The 5793-nt window shown below is 47.7% G+C and overlaps 1 protein-coding gene across 1 annotated transcript in view; it reads left to right on the top strand.

The window, feature by feature from the left end:
* LOC107114526 (neuronal acetylcholine receptor subunit alpha-7-like) overlaps nt 1–5793 on the top strand; it is a 39774-nt gene that overhangs the window by 14618 nt on the left and 19363 nt on the right. The window lies entirely within an intron of this gene.

The raw sequence follows: 5793 nt of genomic DNA on the forward strand, positions 1-5793 counted from the left end.
TTTTCCCCCCCCCCCCCCCGGCTAAATCTGTTTTATTGCAATGAAACAGGAGATACAGGGCTGAGTACCTTTTGGCCCCCAGCGATGCCAAGCTGTAACCAGTAAAAGCAGAAGGTCATATACCCCAAGTGACATCATATAGAATTTACACATTAAAGAATCTCTTAGTTGGTACCAAGCAGGTAACATCATGGTCATGTATGTCAGCGATTGCATTTGCTTCTCTGACTTTAGAACAATCATAGAATCATAGAATGTTAGCATTGGAAGGGACCTTGCAGGTCATCTAGTCCAACCCCCTGCACTCTGCAGGAGCATAGCTGAAAGAGAGCCGTACATACCTACAACATACCCGAAAGATGGTCGTCCAGCCTCCGCTTGAAAACGTCTAGTGAAGGAGCACCCACCACCTCCCGAGGCAGTCTGTTCCACTGCTCAACCACCCTTACAGTCAGGAAGTTCCTCCTGATATTTAGCCGGTAACGACTCCCTTGTAATTTCCACCCATTAGATCTAGTCTTGCAATCCGGAGCAAGAGAGAATAGATCTGCTCCATCTTCTACATGACAGCCCTTCAAATACTTGAAGACTGCAATCGTGTCCCCTCTAAGCCTTCCCTTTCCCAGGCTAAACAGACCCAACTCTTTCAGCCTTTCCTCGTAAGACCTGGATTCCAACCCTCTCACCATCCTGGTTGCCCTCTTCTGGACACGCTCGAGCTTGTCAACATCCTTCCTCAAATGTGGTGCCCCAAACTGGACACAGGACTCCAGGTGAGGCCTGACCGTAGCAGAATAGAGTGGAACGACCACCTCCCGTGATCTGGACACAATGCTTCTGTTAATGCATCCTAAGATGCAATGAGAAACATTAGGGACCGCTGGGCCAATGTTCCCTCTAAGCTATGCAATCTTGTGAGCAAAAATTCTACTTTGTGAGCCACTGGCATTAAAGTTGTGAGCGAGTGATTTGGCTCCTGCATCAATTAGTTTGTTCTGGATCCATCCTTTCTGAGGTAAGACAAAAATGTGTGAGCCAGAGGCTAAAAAACTGTGAGCTAGCTCACACGAACTCAGCTTAGAGGGAACACTGGCTGGGACTCTTTCTGGCCTCAGCGAAGCTAGCCTCCCTCCGCCTCGCATTTGGAGAGCTAGCTGATAAGGGTTGTGATTCACCTTAAACTTAGCTCTTGGCACGTTTCCCAGTACCAGATGCTCTTTCTTACAAAGGGAATATATTGTTTTAAGAACACCGAACATCTGTATGCCACATCACTTCCAGTGTTAGGTGTCCTTGTAATTTCCAAATAGCATTCCATTCTACTGCATCCTAATTCCATCCACAGAGGCCTCTAATAATGCTTCTACTTAATATAACTTCTTATACAGATTCACCGTGGGAGCACTCCCAGAATGTTTGGATCAGAAGGGACCTGCGGGGTCATGTAATCCAACCCCCTGCACAATGCGGGACATTCACAAATACCTCCCCACCCACACACACACACACACACACACACACACACACACACACAGTGACCGCCATTTCATGCCCACCTGGCCAAACTGGCCTGGAGAAAAGTTGCTTCCTGACCCCAAAGTGGCGATCGGCATTTCCCTGGGCGTGTAAGGAAGGGCCATGAGCTAGGTTCCCTCTAAGCTGAGTTAGTGTGAGCTAGCTCATAGTATTTTAGCCTCCAGCTCACACATTTTCATCTTAGCTCAGGAAGGAGGGCTCCAGAGCAAACCGATTGATGCAGCAGCCCAATCGCCCGCTCAGAACTTTAATGCCGGTCGCTCACAAAGTAGAATTTCTGCTCACAAGACTCCACAGCTTAGAGGGAGCATTGGCCACGAGAACTAAGCACTGAGGCAACCTTTCCTGCCCTCCCTCTCACGATCAGTTACCCTTACAGGAAATACAACCGAATAAACACTGTGATGTGATGGCTAAGGCGTCTAGTAAATCTTTGCAGGTTAAACGTTGTATTACAACGTAGATCAATAAATCTTTATAATATTACAAGGAAAAGTCCATCCGTCTCAGTGAGCACCCAGATATAGACTCATTTCGTCCTGATCTTTCTCAGGAGTAATTCTGTTATCTTCGAAGGGTGTCAGCTTCTTGATACAGCTCAGTGTTCTTTTGGGAGCCGGCCAGTCCTTCACTCCTTCTGTGCACGGGTGCGAAAGCCATCTGAATTAGGCTGGCAAACTGCTCTGTATGAGCCTCAGGGGTATACATTCTTCAAATTATTATCCGGGGGGGGGGGGAAGGCGGGACTGCATTCCCGGGGGGGGGGGGAAGGCGCGAATGCTAGGCGGATTTTCGGGGCGCGATCACACCACGACATCTGGGAAGCGTTGCGCACCCATGGCGTGCCGCCGAAGAGGCGCAGTTAAAAAGTACCTGCAAAGATCTACTAGCAAATGGCTTGCCACGGGCTGCAGACGGACTCGTTTGGTGTGATTGCGCCGGCGCGCGCCTGTTCCCTCCGGCCGTCCTCTTTGCAGCGTGGGCCGAAGGACGAAACCCCGGTGCACCGCTGTCGCGTCTGATTGAATGATGGCGGACCAGAATGCGACAGCGCAAATAGCCCCCCCCCCCGTGTTTCCCGCCATTGTTTAGAACTTACCTCCGGTTCTGTTTAAAGTGTTCCTATTAGGAGCAAGCCGGTCTTGTCTTCTCTAGATGCAAAAGCCTTCTTCATTTTGCTGGCTTCAATGCTCTCCGTTGACACTCTATTAATGCTTATATTAGGGGCAAACCAGTCCTTCTTTTCTAACCGGTTAGAAGGCTTCTAAATTTTAAATGTGGCCGGCAAAATGCTCTCTAATGCAGCAGGTTTATAGTCACCATTTCGGTTTCCAAGGCAAGTGACGATCAGAGGTGGGTTTTGCCATCGCCTGCCTCTGCGTAGCAACCCCGGACTTCCTTTGGTGGTCTCCCACCCAAGTCCTAACCAAGGCCGACCCTGCTTAGCCTCCAAGACCTGATATCGGGCTAGCCTGTGCTCTCCCAGTTCGGGCCTCAGGGGAGTTAGGTAAAGGTAAAGATTCCCTTGCTTGAAAGCCAGTCGACCCTGGAGAGCTGTAAAGAGGGGCTGTAGCTCAGTGGAAGAGCCTCTGCTTGGCATGCAGGAGGTCCCAGGTTCAATCTCCAAAAGCATCTCCAGTTAAAAAGGACCAGGCAGGAAGTGATGGGAAAGACCTCCGCCTGAGACCCTGGAGAGCTGTAAAGAGGGGCTGTGGCTCAGTGGCAGAGCCTCTGCTTGGCATGCAGAAGGTCTGAGGTTCAATCCCTGGCATCTCAAGTTAAAAAAGACCAGGCAGGAAGTGATGGGAAGGACCTCCGCCTGAGACCCTGGAGAGCTGTAAAGAGGGGCCCTGGCTCAGTGGCAGAGCCTCTGCTTGGCATGCAGAAGGTCCCAGGTTCAGTCCCCGGCATCTCCAGTTAAAAAGGGACCAGGCAGGAGGTGATGGGAAAGACCTCCGCCTGAGACCCTGGAGAGCCACTGCCAGTCTGAGTAGACACTGCCAGTCTGTGATGGACCAAGGGTAGGGAGGGACTGTCGCTCAGTGGTTAGAGCATCAGCCTGGCATGCAGAAGGTTCCATAATTTTTTTGGGGGGAATCTTCAGATCAAACAGCGGGAAAACAATAAGACAGCCTCTTGCATTTGTGTATCAGAGGAAGCCTCCTTTTTGATAGAGCTGCCCGCTACTAATTGAGAAATACCTGGAGACTGGGGTGTGTGTGTGGAGCAATGCTCCCTCTAAGCTGTGGAGTCCTGTGAGCAAAAATTCTACTTTGTGAGCGGCTGGCATTAAAGTTGCGGGCAAGCAATGTGGCTGCTGCATAAATCAGTTCGCTCTGGCGCCCTCCTCCCCGAGCCAAGACAAAAATGTGTGAGCCGGAGGCTGAAAAAGTGTGAGTTGGCTCACACTCGCTCAGCTTAGAGGGAACATTGGTGTGGAGCTTGGGGTGGTCAGGGTTTGAGGTGGGGAGGGACCTCAGCAAGGTTCTAATGCCACAGAGTCCACCATCCAGAGTTGCCGTTTTCTCCAGGGGAGCTGACCGCTACAGTCTGGGGATCAGTTGTAATCAATGTTCCCTCTAAGCTGTGGAGTCTTGTGAGCAAAAACTCTACTTTGTGAGCCACTGGCATTAAATTTGTGAGCGAGCAACTTGGCTACTGCATAAATTAGTTTGCTCTGGAGCCCTCCTTCTCGAGCTAAGACAAAAATGTGTGAGCTGGAGGCTAAAAAACCGTGAGCTAGCTCACACTCACTCAGCTTAGAGGGAATACTGGTTGGAATGAAATAAAGAAAAAGAATTACACAAAACTCCCGCTATGGGTATCCCCACTAGAAGCCTTCATATTACCAACACTGGTAACTACAGGAAAGAAGGTAACATACAGTAAATTACTTACAAAAGAAATGGCACTGAAACCAGATGATATGTTAGAAGAACAAGGGATAACACTGTCATGGTGAGATAAAAATATAATACACACAAGATTTAATATAGATAAAAAACTAGGCTTTTATAATACCCCATCAGAATTGGACAAAATTTGGTTCTCGACAAGTGACAAGCTAATTCAAAGAACGTATAAGAAAATATTGAAGGACGGGGAGCAGATAACACTGTCATGGTGAGATAAAAATATAATACACACAAGATTTAATATAGATAAAAAACTAGGCTTTTATAATACCCCATCAGAATTGGACAAAATTTGGTTCTCGACAAGTGACAAGCTAATTCAAAGAACGTATAAGAAAATATTGAAGGACGGGGAGCAGGAAGAAGAAATGAATGATTTCAAACGGAGATGGGAGAAAGAAATAGGTCACAGATTAGATGAAAACAGTTGGATAAAAATACGGAAATCAATTAAAATGACGAGAGCAGTTCCACTTAAAGAAAACATATATAAAATGTATTATAAATGGCACTGGACACCGAATAAAATTGCAAAATGCTTTCCAAATGCATCTAATAAGTGCTGGAGATGTAAGAAAAATACAGGAACATTTATGCATATTTGGTGGAATTGTAAAAAAATCCAAAAATTTTGGAAAAAACTGCAAAGAATTTTAAATAAAATGTTAAAAATAAACATACCCCTAACACCAGAGATATTTATATTAAACATGACCCCCGAGGATAGTAAAAATTATGACCACATAGTTATACATATAATAACATAATAACAGTGGCCAGAATATTAATTGCAAAAAGATGGAAAACCCGCGTCATACCCTCTATAAAAGAATTGAAAAATAAAACACTAGAAATAGTAGAGATGGATAGAGTTAACATGGAGTTAAAACAAAAACCAGAAGACAAGCACTGGGATAGATGGAAACCAGTATACAAATGGTTAGGAATAAAGAGAATTATAATGGACAAGGGGGGGACCCGCGATACTCGCGGGAGAGGGGGAACTCCACAACTATGAGGAAGAGGAGGAAGCAGCAGGAGGAGGTAAGTTCCCCCCCTATCCCGCCGGTTCTCCTATCTCCTCCACCCCCATCCACCCCCTGGCTCAATTACCCCCCTGCCCTGGAGCGCCCCCCCTCCAGAGGCCAGGTCTACCCACCCCTTCCCACTACAGTGGTAGACCTGGCCTCCGAACTCCGCAGGCCAGGTCTACCCACCCATTCCCACTACAGTGGTAGACCTGGCCTCCGAACTCCGCAGGCCAGGTCTACTCACTTCTTCCCACTACAGTGGTAGACCTGGCCTCCGGACTCCGGAGGCCAGGTCTACCACCATAGTGGGA

Source organism: Gekko japonicus, unplaced genomic scaffold (genome assembly GCF_001447785.1).
Source record: "Gekko japonicus isolate JY-2015 unplaced genomic scaffold, Gekko_japonicus_V1.1 scaffold226, whole genome shotgun sequence".
NCBI lineage: Eukaryota > Metazoa > Chordata > Lepidosauria > Squamata > Gekkonidae > Gekko > Gekko japonicus.